The following is a 26,934-nucleotide window of genomic DNA, read 5'->3' as shown; positions in this document are numbered from 1 at the left end:
TATGTACCCCAGCCTATCCCAAGCACACCTCTAGACCAGCATGCGCACACGTCAACACACAAGGGAAGCTCAGGCAAACATAAGCACCACACATCCCTCAGCACTCACGCAAGCATCAGACACATGCAGACACACCAACATCCACTGCCTCCACTGTGTCCCCCTCCTCATTGTCTCCCTCCTCCCTCCCAGTCACGTCTACACACACACACCTGCATGCACTACCTCTACAGCCACTACTACCATCACCAGCACACCCACCACCACACCCCGCTCACGTGCAGTCACCACCCCCACTACCATTCACATGTCCCCTGTGTCCTCTCCCAGTGTGTCTGTGACGCCCCCTCCCAAGATACACAAATGCAGGCACACACCCACCCAACAGCCATCCACCTCACGACAGCCTCCAACACATGCATCTTCTCCCAAAGTCAGTAAACGAACACCTCCTACAACCACAACCTCTTCCTCCACTCCCAAACCCCCTCCAGCTACCCGTCCCAGAGTCTCCCAAAAACTTTTCCTGGCCAACCTTGACCTCTTTCCCACACCTCCCCCACCCTGTCCATCTCCTAGGTCCCGAACTAGCACCTCAGCCACAACATCTCCGGGACCAGTGGTGCCTGTAGTCACCGGAATCTGGAGTGCACCAGAGCTACAGCACAGACAGTCCCCCACCTGTCAAGCATCAGAAGTTGGCCAGTGCCCGGTGGGAGAGGGGGAAGACTCCAGCCACCAAAGCCGCTCCCAGGGGTCCCGGTAGGAGTGTGGAGTCAGCTGCAACACCTTCCAAGATGGGGAAGGGCCACAAGAAACCAGGAAAGTCTGGGAAGAGCAGCACGGCGGAGGAGACCGCCATCATCCCCGCTGCCCAGGAGGCCACAGCCATCATCCCGCTGCCCTGGAGGCCACAGCCGTCATCCCCGCTGACCAGGAGGCCACAGCCGTCATCCCCGCTGGGACAGAGAGGACCGCCAGCACAAGCCCCGCTGGGCTAAAGAGGACTGCCAGCCCAAGCCCCGCTGGGCTAGAGAGGACCGGCAGCACAAGCACCGCTGGGCTAGAGAGGACCGCCAGCACAAGCCCCGCTGGGCTAGAGAGGACCGCCAGCACAAGCCCCGCTGGGACAGAGAGGACCGCCAGCACAAGCCCCGCTGGGCTAGAGAGGACTGCCAGCACAAGCCCCGCTGGGCTAGAGAGGACCGCCAGCACAAGCCCCGCTGGGCCATGAAGGACTGCCAGCACAAGCCCTCCTGGGCCATGAAGGACCGCCAGCAGCTGAGTCACTGCAAAGGAGCCCGCCGCTCCAAGCACCACTGAACAGGGCACCGCCGTCTCAAGCACCGCTGAACAGGGCACCGCCGTCTCAAGAACTGCTGAACAGGGCACAGCTGTCTCAAGCACCGCTGAACAGGGCACTGCCGTCTCAAGCACCGCTGAACAGGGCACCGCCGTCTCAAGCACCGCTGGCCCATGAGCACCAAGGGCACTGACGCTACTGAGTCCGTCACAGGCAGAATAAAGCACTCTGGGCACCATGCCCCCTCCAGAACCAGTGGATAGATCCATCTACTACCTCTGTTCTTAGCAGGATGAAGCACCCTGGGCACAATGCACCCCCAGAACCAGTGGAGAGATCCATCCACTACCTCTGTCCTTAGCAGGATGAAGCACTCTGGGCACAATGTCCCCTCTAGAACCAGTGGGGAGATCCATCCACTACCTCTGTCCTTAGCAGGATGAAGCACTCTGGGCACACTGCCCCCTCAAGAACCAGTGGAGAGATCCATCCACTACCTCTGCCCTTAGCAGGATGAAGCACTCTGGGCACAATGCCCCCTCAAGAACCAGTGGAGAGATCCATCCACTACCTCTGTCCTTAGCAGGATGAAGCACTCTGGGCACAATGCCCCCTCCAGAACCAGTGGAGACTGTTATCCACTTGAGAGACAGTGGCTTTGCACTCCCCAGGATTGAACAGTGGGCAACCCACCCACTGTAGAGACTTGAGAGACTGTGGCTTTACACTCCCCAGGATTGAACAGTGGGCAAACCACCCACTGTAGAGACTTGAGAGACTGTGGCTTTGCACTCTCCAGGATTGAACAGTGGGCAAACCACCCACTGTAGAGACTTGAGAGACTGTGGCTTTGCACTCCCCAGGATGGAACAGTGGGCAACCCACCCACTGTAGAGACTTGAGAGACTATGGCTTTGCACTCCCCAGGATTGAACAGTGGGCATGTGGCCCTCTCGTGGATTTGGCGTCGTGCACTCAAGCGGCTGAGATGCCCCCCCTTTCCCTCCCCCTGAGGTGCCTGTTTTCTTGCTCTCTGATGCCCCTGCAGTGTTCTCTCTGTCATGGTCGGGGATCTTGTGTGGGCCTCGCCCATACCATGTGGGCCCAGTGTTCCACAGACTTAATTGGAGCACTACCTGGACTACTATGCTTGGTGTATATTTTGTTAATGGTGTATATATATATTTTTGCGTACTGGATTTTAATATATTACACTCATTTTATTTTGTCTTTGCATTCTTCCGGGGGGCTTGAGGGGGGGTAACTGTGATGTATCAATATGTATTAGTGTGTGCGTTGTCGTGGGTGAGGGTGGGGGTGGGGGTGTTGCGTGTTGCGTGTGTGTGTCCCTGTTTTTTCCCTCCCTCCTCCCCTGTGTTGTAGGTGCAGTACTCACCGTGGTCTTTGCCGCTGGCGTTCGTGCTCCTGGTAGAGGAGCAGGAAGACTATCGCAGGGAGATTTTGGAGTTCCGGCTCCATGGTGTCCTAGTTCCTCATGGAGTGTGTAGAGGTGATCGTTTCCCTTCGGAATCCTGTTTCCACCGTGTTTTTATCCGCGGTGAATCCGCCCCGCAAAAGGTGGCGGATAGGTAGGTTGTGATACTGTGGGCGGTACTTTGTCCTCCGCCTGTCTGTTGGCGGTGACCACCGCGCTGTTTGTTTGTACCGTCGTGGCGGTCGGAGTGTTAAAGTGGCTGTCTTTGTTGGCGGTTTCTGCCACGGTCGTAATTGCTAAATTTTTACCGGCGGTCTTACCGCCGTTTTAACACCGACCGCCAGGGTTGTAATGACCACCATAGTTTCTATGGTATTTTTGGCATTTGTGTCACCAAAATAACGTATCTTTATTTTTGTAGCACTGAGTATTTTCTTTCATATGTGTGAGTACTGTGTGACTATAGTGGTATTGCATGAGCTTCGCATGTCTCCTAGTTAGGTCTTGGCTGCTCATCCACACTACCCCTCGAGAGCCTGGCTTCTAGACACTGGTGGTCATTATGAACATGGCGGGAAACACTGCCGACCGGCGTGGCGATGGTGAACAGAAGACTCCATTGGCGGTGAACAGCACACCGCCATATAATGATGCCAAAACCAGAAACCTCCCAAAATTCTGGAACCTCCAGCCACCGCCAGGGCACTTGATGTCGGAAAGGCTGCACACCCCACCCGCCACCGCCAACGCCAAGCAGACAAATCCTTCGCTCTCCAAATAATGATGCACAAATCACCGTGGAGGTTAGTGGATGTCGAACGACCATTGGCGGTACGGACCGCCACGGCCAGCAATTGGACCCAACAGCAAGAAATGCACACCCATTGCCAGGAAGATGGAGTTATGGCAGACTATAGTAAACAAGGTCAACGCAGTGGGAAACCATTCACGCACAAGGGATGACATCCGCAAGAAATGGAACAACCTGCTGGGGAGGTGAGGTCTATATCATCCAGGGACAACATTGTGGTACAGAAGACTGGGGGAGGACCCCCACCTACACCCCCTGATTATACCGACTGGGAGGAGAAGGTACTGGCTATCCTGCACCCTGAGGGCCTCCCTGGACTCACTGGAGGACTAGACTCTGGTAAGTCATCTACAATTACTTCATATCTACCACACCTTTAAAGCATGTACCACCCCACCCCTCCCACTACCACCAGGACCACTACCCCACCCAGGCCACAGTCACTACATCCAGTCACTCTGCATGCCCACAAACCCACCAACAGGCCCACATCCCTCCCCCTGTGCACAGCCACCTATCCCTGAAAGGAATCACAATGGTGCTAAGGCACCCACAATGCACCTCCACATCCAATGCAAAATGTAAGGACAACCCCACAATAGGTCCCTGAATGGCCCGACAGAGAAATAAACAACACAAAATAGGGCAGAGCTGTGCATCCTTATTCAAATTAGTACTTGTAACATACATGTTCATTCCCCTCCACATGCACCACCACCCATGATACCCTGACAAAAAGGCCAAGTAGTGCCAGCACCCCACATGGAGACAGAGGCCCCACTCAGGACACTGGAGAGGGATGTATGGACAGTGAGGATTACCCTGGCTCATCACACAGTCCCGGACAGCCACCCTCCAGCGGCCCTACCCTGGATACTACTGACACCCCTACCACCCAGTCACCAACATCAGCTCTGGCCAAACACCCCACACCAGTGTCTCCAAGCCACAGACTGGCAGACCACAAGTACAGAGTCCAGAGTCACCACCAACTAACAGACAGGATGATGCAAGTGGGACTGCCAGACATGTGCAGGAGACACAGGCACAGGGGGATAGGCCCTGTGGGAGGGCACCAGTGGCCCAGGGGGGTGGCAAAGGATGGATGCTGCAGCCCAGGAGGGGATCTCTGAGGTCCTGGGAGCATACCACCATACACAAGACAGGATGGGCCAGATCCTGGCAACCCTGGAGCAGAGTCAAAGGCTGCAAATAGCCCAAAATCAAGAGACCATGGAGCAGTGGGAGCAACTCAATGCCACCATGGCCACTATTACAGGGGTGCTGCAGCACCACTACCCAGCCCAGCCTGAGACACCAACAAACCTGTAAGACCCTACCACTGGCTAGGACACAGACCTGCCCCCTACATCAGAGGCAGCAACTGGACTGGTGGCACTGAAGAGACCAGCACCCCTACCCATGCATCCCAGCACCAGACACTCAAACATGCCCTCAAACCCAGATATGGCACTGGAACACCTGCTAAGACCAAAGCCCCCACTAAGAAGTGACTTTGACCTGACCTGTCTCCCAAGTGTGCCACTGTGCTACCATCCTCACCCACCAATAGCAGCTTAACAAGTTGCAAGGGACATATGGGCCAATATTCACTGCCACCAATCGCTGAGACTATGTACCTAGTATGGACATCCACTATGAGTCCACTCTCTATCACTGTACAGCGCACCAATGCAATTGTGACACCAAATAAAACACATTTATACCAATTTGTATGTCCCCTGTCATTATGAATATTCAATTGTAAGTGTGAATGCATTTGCCAGTCAATTCCATATTCATATCTTTATTGGAGGAATGGCACACCACGCACAACATCGTCTGGAGTAAACCAAAATGTACACCCTCTTCATCATCACCATCACTCTCATCCCCTATAGCATAGCAGGTCTGGATGTACAGCACCCTCCTCCTCTAGTAGGGGGATAGCTCTCCTCACAGCCATGTTGTGCAGCATGCAGCAGACCACCACTATTCTACACACCTTGTCAAGGCCATAGCACAGGGATCCCCCAGAGAGATGGGGGCACCAAAATCTAGCCTTCAGGAGACCTATTGTGCACTCAATCACCCTCCTAGTACATCCATGGGCCTCACTAGAATTCCTCTCTGCATATGTCCTGGGATTTTTCACAGGTGTCAGGAGCCATTGCAAGTTAGGGTAGCCAGAATCACCTGCAAAAGTGGGCAAAACAGGACTGCAACAAACTGTCATTACTTGCAGACAGCCTGGCTGTCAGCTATGTACTGATCCAGTGTCATACACACTCACCTATGAGCCGACCTCTGTCCCCTTGTAGTTGTTCCATCATGTGTGGCACACTGCTGTTCCTCAGGACAAAGGAATCATGAACTGATCCTGGAAACATGGCACTTACATATGGAATGTACTGGTCAGCAGCACACACCAATTGTACATTCATTGAGTGGAAATTACCTGTTCCTGTACACCTGTTCATTCACTCTTGGAGGGATGAGAGCTATGTGGGTGCCATCGATAGCACCCATCACATGGGGAATGTTAGCAAAGGCATGGAATTCAGACTTGATGGAAGGGAGTTCAGCTCTTTGAGGAAACTTGACATATGTCTGCAGGTGTTGTACAAAGGCATCCAGGAATTTGGACAGGACGAGGCTAAACATTGGCTGTGAGAACCCTGCACCCATGCCCACTCTCACCTGAAATCAGCCCGTAGTCAGGAAATGGAGTACAGAGAGCACTTGCACTTCAGTAGGGATGGCATGCTGATTCCAATTAGCTGGTCTCAGTACAGAATCCAGTAAAGCACATAGGTCATGGATTGTTGTACGATTTAGTCCGTGGGTGACAATGATGTGACGTTCCACCATGGTTTCCGAATCAACAAGAGGTCTGTACACAGATGGGTGGGCATTTCCTTCGCCCCAGGCACCTCATCCCCTGCCCCTGTCAGCCCTGCTGCCCTCACGGAGGAAGCTATTGACCGCCTGAGGACCATCTCTGTAGGGCAGACAACCACTGTGAATGCCATCCAGGGGCTAGCATCTCAGATGCAGCAATCCAATGCATACCTGGAAGGCATTCACGGTGCCATGTCTGGCCTACAGAGATCTTTTCAGGCCCTGACCTCCTCTTTGGTGGCAGCCAGTATCCCTGGTCTTTCCGTCCCCCCTGCAACCACATCTACCCCTTCCAGCACCCTACTCCCTTCACCCATCCCAACACCCACACCCACTAGTACTGCACCCTCAGTCACTGCTGCTGGCCCCATTCTTGCAATCACCACAACATTAGACATCCAGTCATGTACCCCAGACACCACACCTGCACTCACCACAATGACATTGACTGATACACGCAGCACAGTCACCAGACCTGCAGACACCCAGACAACATCCATTTACACTGGTAGCCTGTCTTGTTCCATTGTGTCTACCCCCCCTCCTCCCAAGACACTCAAACGTTCCCAGAAACCCACTCAACACACATCCACCACACCTCAGCATACTGTACTGGCACCTGCATCCACGTCCAGAACACCTACACCAGTTACAAGCACTGCCCCTACCTTTACTCCCACACCTTCCTCTATGTCCACCCCAACTGCCCCTAGAAAACTTTTCTTGTCCTGTGTTGACCTGTTTGAACCCACTGGTCCACCCCATCTTGTCCCTAAACGTGCCCTTCTCCTTGCCCTGTCCACTCCTTCCTCATCTAAGTCCTTCCCAGTCCGCCCTTCGCATTCCCGTGCCCCTTCCCCAGAGAGGAAGAAGCTGCATGCTGCCCCAGGTCCATCTGCCACTCCCCGGTCCAAGCCCGCTCCTTCACCTTCCAAGAGCAAACCCAAACCCCCTCCACCTCCCAAACGAAAGCCCAAGCCCCCCCAGATGTAAGTCCCCACCCCACCACCCCCTGCCCCTGTTCCCTGACGTGCCTGGCTGCCCCATTGATGTCCCTTTATGGTGGAGTACCCTGTGCACATGTGGGAGTCAAGCTCGGGCCATTTGGGCCCTTCAGGCTGTTTCTCATGGACTGGTCAATGGCCTTATTTGTACATTCCTTTATTTATTTTGTAATAAAGTTTGTGTGCCCAGTGGTGCTGTTGGCACACTATGGAGACGTGGTTCATCATTTCATTGTGGGGGTGTGGTGTGCACATCTGTGTACTTTGGGCAGGTTTTATTTGCCTTGTGTCGGGTAAGTACCTCCTGATCTGGTGTGTGTGGCTTTTGATGGTGTGAGGGAGTGGGAGTGCGTTGCAGGGTGGGTGGGTGTGTAACTGTGTCCTTTCTTCCCTTGTTTACCAGGTTGCGGTACTTAACATCATCGTCTGCGTTGGCGGTTGCAGTCGTGGAGGTATATTGCAAGGAGCAGGACTTGCTTTATTTGCAACTCTCTCTCTCCATGTCTGCTTCGGCGTGTTGTGTGTGCCTACGGTGAGAGTTTCCTTTTATTTGATTATTTTCCGCCACGCTTTGTGTGGCAGTGGTTCCCGCCCCAGGTCTGACAATGGTCTTGTGCTTCATTATTTGTTGGGTGGGTAGGGCCTTTCCGTCGGCCTGTGGTCAGCCTCTTGTCGGCACTCCAATGCTGGCAGTCTGTGGATAGCCCGCTGGCTGTTTCTCATGTGCTTTATTATTTGGCGGTCAGGACCGCCAGCCTGTTCACGGTAGTTACCGCCACCGGTACAACAACACACAACAACGCATCCCCTCTCACATCACAACACACACCACCTCACACATCACCCACACCACATCATGGCACCACAGCGACACCCCAGGTTCTCTGAGGAGGAGCTCAGGGTCATGGTGGAGGAAATCGTCCGGGTAGAGCCACAGCTATTCGGATCACAGGTGCAGCACACCTCCATTGATAGGAAGATGGAGCTATGGCGGAGAATCGTGGACAGGGTCAACGCAGTGGGACAGCACCCAAGAACACAGGATGACATCAGGAAGAGGTGGAACGACTTACGGGGGAAGGTGTGTTCAGTGGTCTCAAGACACCGGATTGCAGTACAGAGGACTGGCGGTGGACCCCCACCTCCTCCCCCACAACTAACAACATGGGAGGAGCAAGTCTTAGCAATACTGCATCCTGAGGGCCTCGCAGGAGTAGCAGGTGGAATGGAGTCTGGTAAGGCAAATCTTAACTATTATATCCCCCACCCTACCTGCATCCCATCACATACCCCCACCCTCACCCCCATCACTCCAACACCTCACATATGTCCCACTATCACAACCCACCCATCCCAACACCAAGCCCTGCATGCAACACCAAACCAGGGACACCCATCACCAAAGCATGTCCACTACAGATACCCACACAGACCCCAAACCAAATATCACACAAGGACCTAGACAAGAATGCAAGCACTGGAGTACAGGGTCACTCACCCATTGCACACCATGTCACAGACAGATGCAATGATCATGCCTTTAAACCGCGGCAGGACCCCTACCCAACGTCACCGGACAGGAGGTTCCAGACATATCCAGTGCCCCCACAGAAGAGGCCCACAGTGATGACAGCATCTCTGCACAACTGGATCAAGATGACCAGCCCGGCCCATCTGGGACCTCGGGACAGTCGGTTCCCCTGACACTGGCACAAGCCACCACAGAGCCTCCCCCCTCAGGAAACACCAGCACAGCACCCACCCAGCGTGCCATCACTCTGTCTGCAGAGTTCCACCACTACAGGGAACCCAGGCAAACCCACCACCCCAAGAAAATCAGGGACCTGGGGGCAGTGGCAGTGGGCACACGGTTCAGGGGACAGAGGAACAGGAAAACAGGGGAACTGGGAGGACAGCTGTGCAACAGGGGGAGGACAGGCCCAGGGAATCCACTCTCCACAAGGCTCTCTCCAACATCATGGGTGCGTACCATCATTCCCAGTAGACGATGGCAACGGTACTGGCCAACTTTCAGGAGACCCAGCGGCTGCAGTAGGAACATTATCTGGGGATCAGGAAGGAACTGAAGTCCATTAACACCACCGTGGTCACCATTGTAGTGGTGCTGAAGGACCTTGTCAACACCAGGAGGGACACTGTGGCACAAAAAGGGGCCCCTGAAACTAGCCTGGATGATGAACAGCCCTCCACCTCCACCAGCGCCAGTGGACAGGAGGCACTGCCACAGGACCACGACTCCAGCACCCCACCGCCTGTAGATGGAGAGCCACCCCGCAAACGGTCCCTGAGATCCAGGAACAAGACAGAGAACATTGCCAAGACCCCCGCCAGGAAATGAGACCCCCCTGAATGTTACCCTTCTGTCCCACTTTGTCACCCTGTCCATCCTTCAATTGCCCTTGCTCCACTTCCTATTCCCCTTTGGACAATGCACCTGTGAAATAGACTGGACTCTGCCATGGACATTCCTCCACCATCACCCCTGCCCATTTTACAACCCCCTCCACTTATTTGCACAGAAATAAACACACATCAATCACAAAACAATCTGGAGTCAGTCTGTGCTTTCACAAATGTGTAATTGCAATAACTATAGAATATAGCGATGTCAATTTAATTGTCCACATACCGATGAAACACAGCTGTAGGTCTTGAGGAAATATACCAGAGGGCACAAAGTGGGACCCACATCTGTTAAATGGAAAGTCAAAGTGACAAGTCAGGGTCCATACACTGGGTGAAAATGACAGACTTATGATAGCTCAAACAATAGAATGAGATGTGTGAGGCAGTGACATCTTCTTACCTGTGTCTCACTGAAAGTATTGCTGGATAACGTTGTTTCTGTTGTCGATATCCTCTTCTTCTGCCTCCTCTTCTTCACTGTCCACAGGCTCCACAGCTGCCACAAGACCTCCAGCTGGACCATCCTCCTGCAGAAAGGGCACCTGTCATCGCAAAGCCAGGTTTTGCAGCATACAGCAGACCACGATGATCTGGCACACCTTCTTTGGTGAGTAGTAGAGAGAACCACCGGTCATATGGAGGCACCGGAACCTGGCCTTCAGGAGGCCGAAGGTCCGTTCGTTTACCCTCCTAGTTCGCCCATGTGCCTCATTGTAGCGTTCCTCTGCCCTTGTCCTGGGATTTCTCACTGGGGTCAGTAGCCATGACAGGCTGGGGTACCCAGAGTCACCTGCAAATTTCGAGGGACAACTGTTAGACACACACTAACCTGTAGGGACAACCCCTATTTATACTGTATAGGGTCCTTATCCTCACCTATTAGCCACACACGGTGCCTTTGGAGTTGCCCCATCACATAAGGGATGCTGCTATTCCTCAGAATGTAAGCGTCATGCACTGAGCCAGGAAATTTGGCATTCACATGGGAGATGTACTGGTCGGCCAAACACACCATCTGCACATTCATCGAATGATAGCTTTTCCGGTTTCTGTACACCTGTTCACTCCTGCATGGGGGTACCAAGGTCACATGTGTCCCATCAATGACACCTATGATGTTGGGGATATGTCCCAGGGCATAGATTTCACATTTCACTGTACGCAAATCCTCCAACTGAGGGAAAACGATGTAGCTGTGCATGTGTTTCAGCAGGGCAGACAACACTCTGGACAGCACGTTAGAGAACATAGGCTGGGACAGCTCTGATGCAATGGCCACTGTTGTTTGAAAAGACCCACTTGCCAGGAAATGGAGTACTAACAGGACCTGCACTAGAGGGGGTATGCCTGTGGGATGGCGGATAGCTGACATCAGGTCTGGCTCCAACTGGGCACACAGTTCCAGGATTGTTGCACGATCAAGTCTGTAGGTGACTGTTGCGTGTCTCTCTTCCATTGTCAACAGGTCCACCAGCGGTCTGTACACCGGAGGATGCCGCCATCTCATCACTTGCCCCAGCGGACGTGCCCTATGCTGGAGAACAGTGAGCAGAGAGTCAGCCTACACTGAGGTATCACAAAATGTCATTTGCACACATTTATTAAACTGTAATGTGCCTGTTACTGTGTGTATGCAAGGCCTAGATAGGTGTGACGCAGTTGATATTAATGCCATGTGGCCCCCTGAAATGGTGGCTGCCTGACCTGTAAGGTAGGACAAGGGGATATGAGGTAACTGCGCTGGCGTTCTACACCGTCGCGGTAGGCGGCCGAAGACCACGAGGAGAGGACCTACACTGCAAGTGCTGCTGTGACCTCAGTCTGGAAGCGACGATGTCTCATGTGTCTGGGAAAAGGGCCCCTGCCTTCACTTTGGAGGAGTTGGAGAAATTAGTGGATGGGGTCCTCCCCAGTACACACAACTGTACGGTCCTCCAGACAAACAGGTGAGAACACTGTGAGCATGCTGCATGGGCAATGCCTGTTTGGAGTGGTGTGGATTGAAGATGCATGGGGGTGATGAGGCCTGCATAAGCGGACGGTGAGTGTATGTGCGTCAGGGCAATGGTGGGAACGTGAGCCAATGAGTATGACGGTCCGGACGGGTAAAGATCTTCCTTTTCCCCTGTACTATTCCTCTAGGTCAGCGCCCACCAGAAGAAGGATATTTGGCGTGCCATCGCCAAGGACGTCCGGACCCTGGGGGTCCACCACAGACGGAGCACCCACTGCTGTAAAAGATGGGAGGACATTCACCGCTGGAGCAAGAAGACGGCGGAGGCCCAGCTGGGGATGGCCTCCCAACGTGGGAGGGGTGCCCGTCACACCATGACCCCCCTGATGTTCCGGATCCTGGCAGTGGCGTATCCGGAGTTGGATGGGCGCTTGAGGGCATCATAGCAGCCACAAGGGGGTGAGTACAGTCACATTCATCTGACTCTGCGCGCATTACGAGGTGTCTGGGTGGGAGAGGAGGGCACTGGGTTCCCCTAGGCCGGGGAGAGCTTGGTAGGCAAGGTCCCTTGAGAGGCATGTTCAGTGGAACCCCAACCCCACTAGTGGTTAGTGCCATGTACACCTAATCAGGCTCCTGTGACTTCCATGTGTGCAGCAATCAGGCTTAGGCCTTGTACCTCATGGGCATGTGAATAATCTAGGAACAATAAGTGCATGGCATAGTGCAGAGGTCTGCTGTGTCTGTAGTGTCCGCCAACGGTAGTGGTGTTGCATGCACTGAACATGTCTTTCTTCTGTCTTCCCACCCCCCCCTTTTTGTGGTCTCCCCGTTCTTGTGTGTAATAGCATCATCAGGTGGAGGAGCAGTGGCACCGGAGCAGGAGGGAGCTGCATCCCACTTGGCCCTGGAGGGCGAAACAACAGAGTCAGAAGCCACCAGTGGGACAGAGGACGAAGGGAGCTCCACGGTGGGGACACGAGGTGACAGCAGTGACAATGACTCCTCCTCTGATGGGAGCTCCCTTGCGGTGGCGGGCCCCTCTGTGCCCCCTGCATCAGCAGGCACAGCCGTCACCCCCCTTACCTGCACTGCCCTCCTAGCAGCCCCCAGCGTGTGTCCCGTGCCCTCTCACCCAGGAGGGTGGGCATCTCCTTCGCCCAGGACCTGCCCCAGTCAGCCCTGCTGCCCTCAGTGAGGAGGCTATTGACCTCCTGAGATCCCTCACTGCTTGGCAGTCTATCATTCTGAATGCCATCCAGGGTGTTGAGAGGCATTTGCAACAAACAAATGCGTACCTGGAAAGCATTCATTCTGGCCAGGCAGCCCAACAGAGAGCATTTCAGGCTCTGGCCTCAGCACTGATGGCAGCCATTGCCCCTGTGTCCAGCCTCCCCCCTCCAACTTCCTCCACCCAGATCCAATCCCCTGTACCTCAGCCTATCCCAAGACCACCATCAGACCAGCATGCACACACATCAACACACAAAAGGGGCTCAGGCAAACATAAGCACCACACATCCCACAGGCACTCACACAAGCATCATACCCATGCAGACATACCAACATCCACTGCCTCCACTGTGTCCCCCTCCTCCACGTCTCCCTCCTCCCTCCCAGTCTCATCTCCACTCGCACCTGCACGCACTACATCTTCAGCCACTACCTCCATCACCAGCACGCCCATCACCACACACCGCTCATGTACACAAATGCAGGCACACATCCACCCAACAGCCATCCACCTCACAACAGCCTACAGCCCATGCACCTTCACCCAAATTCAGCAGACGTACACCTCCTACAACCACTACCTCCTCCTCCACTCCCAAACCTCCTCCATCTACTCGTCCCAGTGTGTCTAAAAAACGTTTCCTGGCTAATATTGACCTCTTCCCTATACCTCCCCCCGTCCGTCCCCTAGGGCCAGGCTTTCCAGGTCCCAACCCAGCACCTCAGCCACCACATCCCCAGGCACAGTGGTGCCAGCAACTGCGGGCTATTGGAGTGCGCCAACCATCAGGGCCGCCAGTGTGCCACAGACATGGCTGCCATCCCCAGTGGTCAGTCGTCCGAGGCTGGTGGGGAGCTCCAGGAGCCTGGGAAGCTTCCAAGAAGCATCACTTTCAGTGGAGTATCACATCCACTACCTCTGTCCTTGGCAGGATGAAGCACTCTGGGCACAAAGCTCCCTCCAGAACCAGTGGAGAACAGCATCCACTCACCCAGTCCTTGGCAGGATGAAGCACTCTGGGCACAAAGCCCCATCCAGAACCAGTGGAGAACAGCATCCACTACCTCTGTCCTTGGCAGGATGAAGCACTCTGGGCACAAAGCCCCCTCCAGAACCAGTGAAGAACAGCATCCACTCACTCAGTCCTTGGCAGGATGAAGCACTCTGGGCACAAAGCCCCCTCCAGAACCAGTGGAGTATCACATCCACTACCTCTGTCCTTGGCAGGATGAACCACTCTGGGCACAAAGCCCCCTCCTGAACCAGTGGAGGCTGTTATCCACTTGAGAGACTGTGGCTTTGCACTCCCCAGGATGAAGCAGTGGGCAACCCACCCACTGAAAAGACTTGTGAGACTGTGGCTTTGCACTCCCCACGATAAAGCAGTGGGCAACCCACCCACTGAAAAGACTTGAGAGACTGTGGCTTTGCACTCCCCAGGACAAAGCAGTGGGCAACTCACCCACTGAAAAGACTTGTGAGACTGTGGCTTTGCACTCCCCAGGTTAAAGCAGTGGGCAACCCACTTCCCAGGATTAAGCAGTGGGCAACCCACTCACTGAAAAGACTTGTGAGACTGTGGCTTTGCACCCCCCAAAATACATCAATGGGCATGGAGCCCCCTCGTGGAGCAGTGGTGTTGTGCATTCATCAGGCTGAGGGGCCCCCTCCCCTTCCCCCTGAGGTGCCTGTTTCATTTTGATCTGATGACCCTGCAGTGTTCTCTCCGTTTCCAGTCAGGTATCTAGTGTGGGCCTCGCCCATGCATTTCGGGCCCAGTGGCCCACGGACAATGATTGGTGCACTATCCGGACTTGTGTAGTTGGTGTACATAATTGTCTATACTGGATATGGAGTTTTGACTACTGGATTTTTCATGATTACAATCGTTCAAATCATTTCCTTTTGTCCTTGCGTTATCAAGGGGGAGGTGGGGGGCTGTAAATGTAATGTTGCAGCATGTATTTGTGTGTATGGTGTTGTGGGTGAGGGTGGGGTAGGGGTGTTGCGTGTGTGTGTCACTCTCTTTTCCCTCCCCCTCCCCTGTGTTGGAGGTGCAGTACTCACCGTGGTCGTCGTCGCTATCGTTGGAGCTCCTGATAGAGGAGCAGAAAGACCATCGCTGGCGGGATCTGCAGTGCGGGTTCCATGGCGTCCTGGTTCCTCGTGGGATGTGGAGAGGTGAGTGATTTTCCCTTCTGTGTACTGTTTCCGTCGTGTTTTTATTCGTGTTGGTTCCACCCCAGAAAAGGTGGCAGATTGGCAGGTTGTGATAGGGTGGGCGGTACATTGTGTTCCGCCTGTCTGTTGGCAGTTACCATTGTGCTGTTTGTTTCTACCGCCGTGGCAGTCGGAGTGTTAAAGTTGCTGTCTAAATTGGCGGTTTCCACCGTGGTAGTGATTCCATTTTTTTTTTCCACCGGCGTGTTGCCGTTATTACTGCCGATTTAACACCGACCGCCAGGGTTGTAATGAAGGCCTTTGTCTCTATCTAGCTCGGCGTGGATAGCACTATGCTGATCCTATGCTTAAAAACTTTGCTAGATAAACAGACATTTGAGGTGAGCAAATCTAGAGTGTCGCTGGTGTTGTAGAGTGCTCCTTATTGGAGCTGCTCTCCACCTAAATTTGGGAACTACCCAGAGTTCCCGCTTGTATTTTGCATAATTTATGCGTCACTCTAACCTTGAAAGGGTCTTGTTTTGGTTTATACTGGGTGCTCCCTTGTGTCTGGACAAAGCTAAACCCCTCTGAAGAGCTCTAATGATAGTGAAACACACGTTAGAGGTTGCTTTACACATTCTGGGTTGGCTTGGATGGTACTTGACCAGACCAAAGCTGTAATACTGTGCCTGCAGTGATAAATGGCTTTTGCCATTTTACAGCACAGCGAGGATGACACCGTGTCAATCCTATGCTTAAAGATTTTGCTGTACAAATGGCAAAAGACTTTGACCCTCATTACAACCTTGGTGGTCAGACGAGGCCGACTGCCAAGGCTGAACTGCCAGTCTGCAGCCAGAAACCCGCCAGCCGCATTTGGACATCCCCGCTGGGCTGGCGGGCAGAAACAGAGCTTCCGCCCGCCGGCCCAGCAGGGATGTTGGCCGTAACATTGCAGCCGGCTCCTAATGGAGCCGTCTGCAATGTGGCAGTGCAGCGGGTGCAGTAGCACCAATCACACTTTTTACTGTCTGCCAATTGCGACGGGGTGTGTCTGGGGGCCCCTACACTGCCAATGCCAAGTGCATGGGCAGTGCAGGGGCCCCCAGTTGCCCTGCGACTCCCCTTACCGCCATCCTTTCCATGGCAGTGTCTACTGGAATGGACAGGCTGGTGGGAAGGGGAGTCAATATCTCCAGAGTAAAACGCCGGTCCCGGCGGTGTGCGCCGCAGTCAAAATATGGCGATTTGTACCGCCAGCCTGTTGGCGATACGATCGCCACTTCAACCCTGGAGGTCATTGACCACCGGGGTTGTAATGAGGCCCTTTGTCTCTATCTAGCTTGCGTGGACAGCACTATGCTGTCCTATGCTGAAAAACTTTGCTAGATAAACAGACGAGTTGAGCAAATCTAGAGTGTTGCTGGTCAAAGGTTACAGGGAAGTTATAGTTAGGTTCTGAATTTACTTGTACAAAACTATAGAAATTCAGCAGCTATAGTTTGAGATCTTTCAAGTAACTATAACTCGCACCTTTGCCATGCACGGCTAGTTACTCCACATATTATTTCATTGCTGAGATCTTGTATGTCATCTTTGATATTATCACTGCAACATTTGCAATACAATTATTGATAAAAAACCGTGCATGGTGAGATTGCGAGTTATAGTTACCTTAAGGCGCAAGTTATAGTGATTTGAAAGAATTCTAACTATAACTCCTGAATTTCAATGGCTTTGTGCACGTAAATTCAGAACCTAACTATAAGATCCCTGTAAGTATTGTTTTTTTCAGTGAATTTTAAACATGGTGTTTGGTGGTTATAGAGGGATGCTGAAGGCCAGGTGCGGTCGAGGTTGGAATAACGTAAAGTAATTCAAGTAAATGAATTTACTTAAAAAACATGGAAATTCACTGAAAAAATAAAGATTACAGGGACATTATAGTTAGAAAATAGAATTTTAAAAAAAGGTTAGAGGGTCGTTGTAGTTAGGCTCACTTTTTTACGTGCAAAACCATAGAAATTCAGCTGTATTAGAGTTATTGCAAGTAACTATAACTCGTGCCCTATGGTAACTATAACTCATGTTTTCGTCATGTACTACTAAGTACCCCAGGTATTATAGCACTCATGATATCTTTTATAACATGGCTGATAATATCATTGTATCATTTGCAGTAACAATATTGATGAGAAAACTGTGCATGGTGGGGGCATGGGTTATAGTTACTTGAAATTACTCTATAGCGTCCCAGTAACCTATTGTTTTTTAAGTGTATATATATATATATATATATATATATATACATATATATATATACACACACACATACTTATGTACAGCAGGTATTTACCTGAACTAACTATAACTCCTGCCCCTATAATGCACTGCTTATGGCCTCACATATTACATCACTCATGACCTGGTCAGTGACATCACTGATGACATCTCAAATGAAATCACTGATGACATCACCAATACCATTAGCCAATGAGTGTTTCACAGAACTTCCTGAGACTTTAAGATATATACTAAGGTACTACATAATTGAATAGCACTGTGATACTAATTAGTTGTAATGTTTTTCACACATCATCTATAGTATAATTATACTTTTAAAATGGGTGGACTATTTATCAGTGGACTAGCCTCTAGACTAACACCTGTATTCTGGTGATCCATATAAACAGTTATGAGTTACCGCACTCTCAGCTATTCATTCAGACTTTACTCCACAGTAATGGCTCAGTATAGTTCCGTTTTGGGACATACTAACTTCTTTTCTTAGACCTCTCTCTTGTGTGATGAATAAGTGCACTAGTAGATTGCAAAAAAATTGGATTTCCTCACTAATAGTTTTGTTCAAAGTCATGGCTCAGTTTAGTAGACATTTGCAAAAGAATGAACCATATGGTCACATTTTTCTCTAGGATCAAGAACTGATTTTACTAGTGATGTGCAACATAGCTTCTTGTTTTCTAACACATCTGTATTGTATATGTAACCTTTGGTTTTTTAAGCAAATTTCTAAGGATTTTTAAATTCTGTTTCCTAAGTATAATGTCCCTGTAACGTTTGTTTTTTTTAGTACATTTCTATGGGCCTCATTATGAGTTTGGGGGTCAGACCACCAGACCGCCATGTTGGCGGTCCTGAAAAGACAGCCATTTTGGGGATCTTGCAGACCACCCTATTATGAATTTTACAGGCTGGACCATTGAGTTCCAAGCAAAAAATGCAGACTGGCAGCTACTTGGAGAAGCCAGAGCACCTTATTTCCAAAAAACTGCATAGATTAGGCATTTTTTTTCATCATCCGATAGAACACCCTGAACACACTTTTGTCCAGTCACACTGTCTTGCACTTCCCCTCTTTAGTAAGTCACTGTCATACTTTTTTTCCCCACCATGTCATGTTCCACAAATCCCTGTTTTTCTGAGGAAGAGTTAAGAGTAATGGTGGATGAAATCATAAGCGGTAGAGCCACAATTGTTTGGAGCACAAGTCAGCATACTCCTCTCAGTAGAAAAATGGAAATGTGGGACAGGATCATTGACAGGGTGAATGCAGTAGGCACCACCCTGCGCACAAAGTAGGACATTAGGAAGAGGTGGAATGACCTGAGGGGCAAGGTTTGTTCCCTGATCTCCAGGCACCAGCTGTAGGTCAAGAAGACTGGCGGTCTCCCTCCCAGTGCCCCATTACATCTCTTTCACTGGGAGGAGAAGGTCTTGGCCATCCTGCATCCTGAAGGGCTGACAAGAATACATGGGGAGTGGAGTCTGATAAGTCACAACTCAAAAAAGTCACCAAAATGCTATGTCAAGCAATGCTCACAGCTCATCTTTTGCCACTTTTACTGTCACTCCACTCACCAGCCCAAAGACCTCTATTTGTCAACTAATGTTTGAAGTGTACTCACTTGGGGGAGATGACATTTGGATAGTTTGTGTAGTACAGGGACTGATGTGACGACAATTCCCAGCAGGCTCTGTTCTATAACTCCCAATACCAGATCAATGGCCATGACTCCAAATACCCGTTTGGTAACTATCAATTTATACAACATTTGTCAAGTGTGTGTAGTACAGGCACTAACATGACTACAACTTCCAGGAGGCACTAATCCTGTAACTACAAACACTAGCACAGTGGTCACATGCTATAATACATCAATTAGTGAACTCTCAACTGAAGTGTACTCAAGTGGGGGGAGAACAATTATCAACTCACAGGGGGCACTGTTTCAGCAACTCCAAACACCAGAACAGTGGACATTTGTCTAAAGACCACTCTCTGCCAACTCACAATTTAAGTTTTCCCAGCTGGGAGTATAACATGTGTCAAATGTGGAAAGTAGAGGGAATAACATGACTACTAAGGCCAGGAAGGCCCTGTGTCTGTAAAACCAATAATCAGTCCAGTGTTCTCTTGTCCAAATACCATTGTTTGCGATCCTTCAATCGAAGTGGACTCACCTGGGAGGTTAACATTTGTATAGTGTGTGTAGTACAGGGAGTGACATGACTGCAACTCTCAGCAGCCCTTGTGTCTGTACTTCCAAACACCAGCACAGGGTTCACTTGCCCAAATACACCTGTTTGTAATATCTCCAATGCCCTTCACTCACCTGGGAGTATGCCATTTGCCAAGTGTTGGGAACTAGATGGAGTGACATGACTGCACTCCCGTCATGCCCTGTATCTGTAAATACAAACACCAGACCTGTCTTCTCTTGTCCAAAAGTGCCTGTGTCTTAACTCCCAAGTGTCTTAATTGAAATGTACTCAGCTGGGAGGATAATATGTGTATAGTGTTCGTAATACATGGAGTTAGATGACTTCATCTCCCAAAGGGCACTGTTTCACTTACTCAAAACTCCTGTCCAGTGTCCACTCCTCTAAATAACCCTGTCTGGTAACTCACACTTGAAATCTTCTCACCTGGGGGGATAATGTTTATATGGGGTGTGAAGTACAGGGACTAACATGACCCCAACTCCTAGCAGGCCCTGTTTCTCTAATTCCAAACATCAGCACAGTGGTCACTTGCCCACATACCCCTGTTTGTCAACTCACATATGAAGTATACTCACCTGGGGGAGAATATTGGAGAAGTGTGAGAACTAAATGGAATAACCTGACAGCAACACACAAGACGCACTGTTTCAGCAACTCAAAACACCAGAACAGTGGTCATTCATCAAAAGATCCCTGTTTGGAGACCCTCAATGTAAGGTTACTCAGCTGGGAGGATAGCATTTGTATAGTGTGTGTAGTAGAGGGACTGACATGACTGCTAAAGCCAGGAGGCTCCATCACTGTTACTTCACTCACCAGTCCAGTGGCCTCTCCTCCAAACACTCATGCTTTTAACACACAAATGAAATGTACTCACTTGAGGATAACATTTGAGTAGTAAGTAGTACAGGGGTACACATGGCTGCTAAGGCCAGCAGGCCTTGTTTGATTTACTCCAAACACCAGCTCAGAGTTATCTGGCCCAAAGACTACTGTTTGACAGATCACTCCCAAATGAAGTTTACTCACATGGGGGGATACCATTTGTCAAGCACTGGAGAGTAGTGAGAGTGACCTGACTGCAACTTCCAGAAGGCACTGTTTCTACAATTTCAAACACCAGCACATTGGTCACATGCCCAAATACCCCTGTGTCTTAACTCTCAAATAACGTTTATACTCTGGGAGCATAACATTTGTATGTTGGTGGCAATTAGAGGAAGTGACCGGAATGGTAAGCCCAATAGGCCCTGTGTCACTAACTTCAACCACAAAAACAATGTTTATTTGCCCAAATTTATCTATTCATGAACTATCAAATGAATACCATTTTATACCAGTTATTAAGTGTGTGTGGTATGGAAAGTGGCAGGACTGCAACTCCCAGGAGGCACCGTTTCAGCAGTACCAAACACCAGAAAAGTGGTCTGTTTATGCACCTGAAAGGGCCCTAGATACTGATCATGCTTAACTCAGAGTTGTTTCTGGCCACCTAGCTCTATCTTGACCAGCTAACCCGAGAAGAAGCTAGTGAGTACAGGAAGGGCAGCTTGCTCACTGTGTAAAACAATGATACCAAAGACCTCAATATGCATCACCAGAATGGTATTGGCAGCAGATACATTCACACTGCACTTGGCACATGATGACTCAGTCACATGTACAACAAACTCCTGGGTCTGCCTGCATCACAATCAACAGGCCTCCAAATGGCCAAAGATGTATCTTGTCGAGCAACTGTTTCACCTGCATTGGTGGCAAGATGGCATTTTCAAGCCATCCTCCCAAGGGCTAATGATCTGCACATTTTAGCAGCTGCTTGATTTAGATGGAATTGGGATGCTTCACAAATGCTAGGTCAATACAACCAATATCATGGCTACTTGCCTCAATAAGATTACCTGCAAAATAACTTTGTACAAGATATATGCCTAATATAACACTAAGGGCCGTATTTATACTCCGTTTGCGCCGAATTTACGTCGTTTTTTTCGACGCAAATTCGACGCTAAACTAACGCCAACTAACCCCATATTTATACTATGGCGTTAGAGGCGTATAGCGCCAAAGTTCCCGGAATGTGCGTCATTTTTTAGCGTGAACCCCTTCCTTGCGTTAATGATATGCAAGGGAGGCGTTCCCGTCTAAAAAATGACTCCCAGGCCTTTACGTGGTATTTATACTCCCGGGCAAAAGAGACGCCCGGGAGTGGGCGTGGCTAAAAACGGCGCATTTGCGCCGCTTTTTAACGCCTGGGTCAGGCATGGCGTTAAGGGACAAGTGGGCTCAAAATGAGCCCAGAGTGCCCTCCCCTGCCCCCAGGGACCCCCCCTGCCACCCTTGCCCACCCCAGGAGGACACCCAAGGACGGAGGGACCCATCCCATGGACATTAAGGTAAGTTCAGGTAAGTATTTTTTTTTTTTTTAAATAATTTTTTTTGGCATAGGGGGGCCTGATTTGTGCCCCCCTACATGCCACTATGCCCAATGACCATGCCCAGGGGACAGAAGTCCCCTGGGCATGGCCATTGGGCAAGGGGGCATGACTCCTATCTTTACAATGATAGGAGTCATGTTGATGGGGGATGGGCGTCGTTAAAAAATGGCGCAAGTCGGGTTAAGACGATTTTTTTGCCTCAACCTGACTTGCCCCATTTTAAGACGCCCTAACGTCATTTTTGCCCAACGCCGGCGCTGCCTGGTCTACGTGGTTTTTTTCCACGCACACCAGGCAGCGCCGGTCTGCTTGCGCCGGCTAACGCCATTCCATAAATACGGCGCCCGCATGGCGCTTCAGAATGGCGTTAGACGGCGCAAAATCTTTTGACGCTAAACTGCGTTAGCGCAGTTTAGCGCCAAAAAGTATAAATATGGGCCTAAATTGTTGGACGTAGATGTTACAATACAACCAGTAACATTATGGCCCTCATTCCAACCCTGGCGGTCTCTGACCGCCAGGGCGGAGGGCAGCCGAAGCACCGCCAACAGGCTGGTGGTGCTTCCTGGGCTATTCTGACCGCGGCGGTAAAGCTGCGGTCAGAAAAGTGGAACCGACGGTTTCCCACCGGTTTTCCCCTGGCCCAGGGAATCCTCCATGGCGGCGCTGCTTACAGCGCCGCCATGGGGATTCCGACCCCCTTCCCGCCAGCCTGTTTCTGGCGGTTTTCACCGCCAGAACCAGGATGGTGGGAACGGGTGTCGTGGGGCCCCTGGGGGCCCCTGCACTGACCATGCCACTGGCATGGGCAGTGCAGGGGCCCCCTAACAGGGCCCCATACAGATTTTCACTGTCTGCTTTGCAGACAGTGAAAATCGCGACGGGTGCCACTGCACCCGTCGCACCCCTGCAACTCCGCCGGCTCCATTCGTAGCCGGCTTCCTCGTTGCAGGGGCTTTCCCGCTGGGCCGGCGGGCGATCTTCTGGCGATCGCCCGCCGGCCCAGCGGGAAAGTCAAATTGACCCCCGCGGTCTATTGACCGCGGTGTGGTCTTTCGGCGGTTTCCGACCGGCGGGCGGCGCCCGCCGCCCGCCGAAGTCGGAATGAGGCCCTATATCTTTCACATGAACAGGTTGAGCTGCCACTGGGCACACAGAGGCCACAGAAGAGATTGCCACTACCCCCTGGATGAAACTCTTAGTGAAGAAGACACTCCTGGGCGTCCAGATGTGGAGAATGGTTCTGGCCCATCTGGGCAACCAGGACAGACACCAACAGTGAGTCTCACTGTGTCCACATCAACACCTCCCAGCTTGGGTGCCTCTACATCACAGGCAATCAATTGCCCACCCAACCTGTGTTCTAAGCGCAGTGTCTACCATCTTCTGCCTTCCAGTCCTGGATCCTGAGTTGCAGCGCAACACATCCAACAAAGAGGGTCCAGGAACCTGTTGGAGAGGGTACCATGCGGCAAGGCCACAGGGCCATGGGGGTACTGTGCATGGGAGGGATGCTCTGGGCCAGTGGGGTGAGACCACTGGGGATGCTTCTGGCCAGGACACCCTCAGCCACATCTTAGGGGTCTATCAGGAGTCACAAGGCATGATCGGCCAGGTCTTGACCGAGCTATGGAAAATAAAGCAGCTACAGGAGGATATCCATAGGGATATGCATGAACAGTGGGAAGCTCACAATACCAACACGGCCTCCCTGACAGGGCTGATGAAGGACATTAATACCAAACTGAGTAGGGATCTACAACACTATTCTACCTCTTCCTTTGGCGCATCAACACGAGGGCCTTCTTCATCTGTGCTAGCCTCTGGAAGGGAAGCCCTGCCATAGGAACAATCCCAGACACCCCTGCCTCTGTAGTAGCAGATCTCCACCCCACCACCATACAAGCAGGGACTTTCGTTGAAGAATCCAGGAGGTACGGATGGCAAGACACCCACCATTGCCGGCAAGTGATCTCTTCCTAAAGGTACTCCTTTGTGTGCCACAAATTCGCTCTGTTAAACACATCTACACCTACATACAGGTCATACAAGAAGAATGTTTAGCCAATGTGAAGGATGAATGCCTTGCTCGCAATTGATGACTTCAAATTTCATTCCCACATAGTGACACACACAATGCAATCAGCCCAACACAGCACACAAAATAAGTCCAATGTGCACTTCTGACCTTCCACCAAACACTGTTCAAGCTGCCTTGACACAGGTCCTATACACCCCAAATCTGTGACCTACATTACCTGGAACAATCCATGACCACTTGGTATATCAGAAAAGCATCAGATACCTACCAATGTCACAACTCTGAAATGCCCACATGAGGATGTCATGTGAAGGCACATGTACAAAGACAAAACAAGTAGTATAGACTTGAAAAAATACCTATGACACAAATCACATAGCAAGCATCTATAAATGAAATTGCATGCAATGTGACTGACACAAACAAAGCAGTATCATCAAGGTGGGGATATGTCAAAGGCTAACTCTTCAAGTAGCCGTTGGCTGAATATTGCAGATTATCAGCTCCCTATTTGTTGCTAAAACACTCAACTCCACACAGCCTCACAACTAAAGGTCATTGTACTGTCACAATTATTACATCACATGACATAATTACACTTATGAAAAGTAGCTGTTGATGAGATCTTCCCAGAAGTCAGCTCCTTCCTCTTCATCACTGTCATCCTCAATTGGCATTTCAGGAGTCTCACCCGGAGGCACTGTAGGCTCCCCCTCCTCTGGGATGTATGGGATTTTCCTCCACAGGATGATGTTGTGGAGCATGCAGCATGCCACAGTGATCTGACACACTTTTCCGGGTGAGCAGAGGAGGGCTCCACCAGTCTGGTCAAGAGACATAAATTTGGCCTTCAGGGGGCCAAAAGGCCGCTCCACTACTCGCCTTGTTCTTCCATGGGCCTCATTGAAGTGGACTTCCCCTGGCGTAGTTGAATTCCTTAGTGGCATCAACAACCATAGAGGGTTTGGATTTGTGTTAAGTAATAGGGAATGTGTGCAACAATGAGTCACTCACTTCATGATTACAGCACCTAACATTGCACACACACAAACAGGACAGATGTGACTTACAAACCAGCCAGGCCCGCTCTAGGTATAGTTGGAACATCAGCTGGGGTATGTTGCTATTCTGCATTATGAAGGAATCATGGGCTGAACCCAGATAACGGGCACAGATCTGTGAAATATAGAGATCAGCAGAACAGACAACTTGCACGTTGGCGGAATGGAAGTTCTTTGTGTTGCGGTATACTTGTTCATTGGCCTGTGGTAGAACCAGGCCAACATGTGTGCCATCGATGGCCCCCACCAATTGTGGGATGCGTACAAAACCATAAAAGTCAGCCTTCACGTGGGCTAAATCTTCACGCCGGGGGAAACTGGATATAGCTGTCCAGGTGTTTCGGCATTGCTGAGAGGACATCCTTCAACACCAGACTCAACATAGGTTGGGATACCAGCAGATAGGGCCACTGAATGTTGGAAGGACCCCGTGGCTAGGAAGTGCTATACTAACATGACTTGTACAATGGGTGGTATGCTGAATGGGTAACTAGAACCTGGCATCAGATCTGGCTCCAACTCATGACAATAGCCCACTATTGTTTGCCTATTCAGATGGTACAGCAGGATATTCTGTCATTCTTCCATGATCTGTAGGTCTAGCAGTAGACTGCAGACAGGAGTTTGTCACATCCTCCCTCTCCCTGGGTACCTATGTATGACAGGACATGATTTGTAACATTAGTCAGTGTGTCCACAGCAATATACATGATGCATGCCAATCATATCATGTAACAAGGCATTTCTGAATGGATAGACATGGCAGCCAATACACATCACAGCTGCAAATAGGTCACATGTGCCCATCATGGTTTTCCACACATGTGGTAACAACATGTAAATAGGCCAAACTTGAATATCTGCAACACAATTGCCCCTCGAAATGTGATTGGATATCCCTATCACCAAAATGACCGTCGGCATTGGTGGAAAGTACCCCACTGTTAAATGCCATCTGTGCCCTGCAGGTTACTACATTGGTGTTTGAGTAGTAGGACCTTCATGACAAAACAGGATAAGTCTGTTTGTAAGGTCAAAAATCAATGTACGCAGGTGTGACACAGTTTATATAGCCCAATAGAGCATTTCAGGCCACCAAAATGGCCACCGGACTTTAGGAATCGCCCGCGACCGCCAGTGGAAGTCATCATGGCAGCAGGCTGTTGCAAATGCAGCGGACACAGCCATAGGCTAACGTTGTTTCCAGTCGCGGGCCAATGGCTGTGTCCGCCAGCTGTGACAACAGAGTATATGCCAGACATGACCACCATGTTCTGCAGTTTCTCACACTTGACTCCTGACACTGCTGCCAGCAAAACCTCTATGACATGAGCTGGTGTGTGCTGCCTCTGGGAGCAATAATGCCAAGTCCAGTAGGTGATAGGGACCCTGCCTCCTCTCCAGAATCTTGTCAAAAAGGTCCTCCCCCAGCTCTATGGCTCACCACAGGAGCAGGTAAGTACCTGATGTGTAAAATTTTCTCTGTACTTCCCCATTCTTTTCCTCCTCACAGGCTAGAATGTGCCCAGGTATGCCAATTAGACTACTCATGTGCCTGTCATTGCAGTCTGCATTGCATCAATGGGATGGACAATGTGCAGGTATTGGTGTCTAGTGCCAATCACATTGTGTTGTGTG

Source organism: Pleurodeles waltl, chromosome 10 (assembly GCF_031143425.1).
Source record: "Pleurodeles waltl isolate 20211129_DDA chromosome 10, aPleWal1.hap1.20221129, whole genome shotgun sequence".
Taxonomy (NCBI): Eukaryota; Metazoa; Chordata; class Amphibia; order Caudata; family Salamandridae; genus Pleurodeles; species Pleurodeles waltl.
The sequence above is the reverse complement of the archived record's forward strand: the minus strand, read 5'-3'. Positions refer to the sequence as shown.